The sequence below is a fragment of the Humulus lupulus genome, chromosome 2 (genome assembly GCF_963169125.1).
Source record: "Humulus lupulus chromosome 2, drHumLupu1.1, whole genome shotgun sequence".
Lineage (NCBI taxonomy): Eukaryota > Viridiplantae > Streptophyta > Magnoliopsida > Rosales > Cannabaceae > Humulus > Humulus lupulus.
Genome location: NC_084794.1, coordinates 251,344,645 through 251,347,915, shown reverse-complemented (window position 1 = coordinate 251,347,915; position 3,271 = coordinate 251,344,645).

The following is a 3,271-nucleotide window of genomic DNA, read 5'->3' as shown; positions in this document are numbered from 1 at the left end:
TCATGGTGTGTTTATCATTAGATTTCCGAATGTGGAGAATAGAGATAGTGTCATGAATGGTGGAAACATTTTCTTTGAAGGGAGAGATTACACTATCCAAGGATAATGGTTGAGGTATCGCTTACACAATCATTTCCTCATGTAATTTCTTTCATCAATGAATTGGATCAAGAAATTAACTTATGGTGAGCTATGAATGGTTTCCTGTAATTTGTGATCATTGTAATGGTATGGGTCATAATGCATCTATATGCAAGAAGAAGGAACCAATCAATGGTGCTGCAAATCACATTTGGGTGCCAAAGAAACCTGTAGCAGATGCACAAGTAGAGGGGAATAAGATATTGGTTGATGATGATGGCTTTCAAAAAGTTGTCAAAGGGAAGAAAGTTCAAGCATCAGTGAGTAATCACACAGAGGTGACTAATTCTTTTGAGATGCTGGATACAGGGTTTGACATGGAGTAGGAGTAGAGGCAGAATACTGGTGGGGGGGGGGGGGGGGGAGATCCCTCTACATCTAATGGATAGAATCCTATGTTGGAATGTAAGAGGGATTAACAACCAAAAAAAACATAATGAGGTCAAGCAATTGATCAATTCCAAGAAGACTGGTTTAGTTAGTCTCTTAGAAACAAAGGTGAAGAATAAAAATATGGGAGCTCTTTACAATATATTATTTTCTGGATGGCGCTTTACGAATAATAATCCTTGGATTGATAAAGGAAGAATAATAGTAGCTTTAAATCCTAGTATGTATACTATAGATATCAGAGTATGTACAAGCCAATTAATTCACTATGCTGCTCAATCTCCACATCAGAATGAGAGGTTTTACATTACCTTTGTCTATGGTTACAATGATGAATCAGGTAGGGAACTTTTATTGCAAGAGATTACTGGTTTGGAAAGTCACATTGATGAGGCTTGGATGATTTTGGGGGACTTTAATGAGATACTTCACTATGATGAAAGAGTAGGAAAGAAGGCTAATAGGAAACCTTCTCAAAGTTTCAGGGATTGTTTAATGCACTGCCAGATGGAAGACCTCAAGTACTCTGGGTGTTTTTTTCACTTGGAACTACAAACAGCAGGCAGATGACAGAGTGTTTTCAAAAATTGATAAAGCAGTGGTGAATTCGAAATGGAAGACACATTCCCGAATTCAGATGTTGTTTTTCTCCCAGAAGGTAACTTTGATCATAGCCCGATTCTTGTGTCTTTTTACCTGGATATGTGCATGGGGAAAAAGTCTTTTAGGTACTATAGAATGTGGAGGGATGCAAAGAATTTTCCTGCAAAAGTAAAAGTGAGTTGGGAAGAGCCAATCTCAGGTACTGTTATGTATAAAGTGGTTAAGAAGTTGAAGAGATTAAAGAGAGTGCTCTCAGATATTAACAGGAAAGGTTTCAATGATATTCAAGTAGCTGAATTACAAGCAAAATAGATCATGCTAGAGTGTCAGGAAACTTTGCAATAAGACCTTCTGAATGGTGTTCTTATAGATCAGGAAAAGGTGGCTCGAGAAAAATTTGCTCAGTTAAACAAAGCATACAGTTTGTTTCTAGCCCAAAAAGCTAAGACAAATTGGGTGCACCATGGGGACGAAAATAATGCCATTTTTCATGCATCTCTGAAGGCAAGAAGGGCTCATAACAGAATAAATTCAATTAAAAATGGGAGAGGAATTTGGGGATATTCCAAAAGATGTTAAGGCTGCCTTTTTAGATTATTACCAGAAGCTTTTGGGTACTACCATGAATAACAGGCTGAAAGTAATGAAAGCTGTGGTGGATTTGGGGTCGTTACTATCAGAGAATCATATTTGATTGCTTCAAGAAGATTTTACTCAACAAGAGGTTAAAGAAGTTTTCTTTGCTATTCCAGGGATGAAGGCACCAGGGCCAGACAGATATGGCAGCTTCTTTTTTCAGGACAACTGGGACTTAATTGGATCAGAGGTTTGTGATGCAGTCCTCTCCTTCTTAAGAACTAAAAATCTCTTAAAAGAATTAAATGCTACAAAGATCACACTTATCCCAAAGACTAAATGCCTAGATAATGTGAGTGACTTCAGACCTATAGCATGCTGTAATGTGCTATATAAGGTAGCCACGAAGTTTATTTGTTCAAGATTGAGGAAGGTTCTGCCATATTTAATAGCAGAGAACCAGGGGGGATTTTTTCATGGAAGATACATAGCTCACAACATCATGTTATGTCAAGATTTGGTTCGTCATTATGGAAGAAAAAATGGTAAGCCTAGTTGTATGATAAAGCTAGATTTGAGGAAAGCCTATGACACAGTGGAATGGGATTTTATTGAAGAAATGCTAGTTGCATTTAAATTTCCCCAGAATTTTGTTCACCTCATCATGACATGTGTTAGATCACCGAAGTTCTCTTTGATGATTAATGGAACAATGCATGGATTCTTTGCTTCCAAGAGGGGATTGAGACAAGGTGATCTGATGTCCCCACTATTGTTTGTTCTAGGCATGGAATACATGTCTCGGATAATGTCTAAAGTAGGAACCATGGAGGGCTATAAGTTTCATGACAGGTGTACTCAATTGAGAATGAATCATTTGTGCTTTGTAGATGATCTTCTTCTATTTTGTCATGGAGACTTTGTTTTAATTCTACTAATGCTGAGGGGACTTAAGCTATTCTCTAAAACATCTGGCCTTATCCCAAATGAAACAAAATCAGTTATTTACTGTAATGGCATGGCAAAAGAGGAAGTGAGAAGGGTGTTGGAGGTTTCGGGATTCACGAGAAGTTCCTTACCATTCAGATACCTTGGTATCCCGATTTGTTAAAAAAGAATCAACGCTGCAGAATGTGGAAACATCCTTGATAAAATGGTTCAGTGAATTCGTCTGTGGAGTTTGAAGAATCTATCTTATATGGGAAGAGTTACACTTATAAATTCAGTTTTGATCTCAATTCATTCCTATTGGGCTCAGATCATGGTTTTGCCAAAGCATTTATTGAGGAAAGAGGAAGCCATTTGTAGAGCATTCCTTTGGAAAGGGATGGCTGAAGGCTTGGGTCCGGGTCAAGTAGATTGGGATAATGTTTGTCTTCCCAAATCGGTTGGAGGCTTAGGCTTTTGCAATGTGATTAATTGGAATACAACAACTATGGGGAATTTTGTTTGGGTGATTGCCTCTAAAAAAGACAACCTTTGGGTTCGGTGGATACATAGTGTTTACTTGAATAATGGGAATTGATAAGATTACTCAGCCCCACCAAGTTGCAGCTGCTGT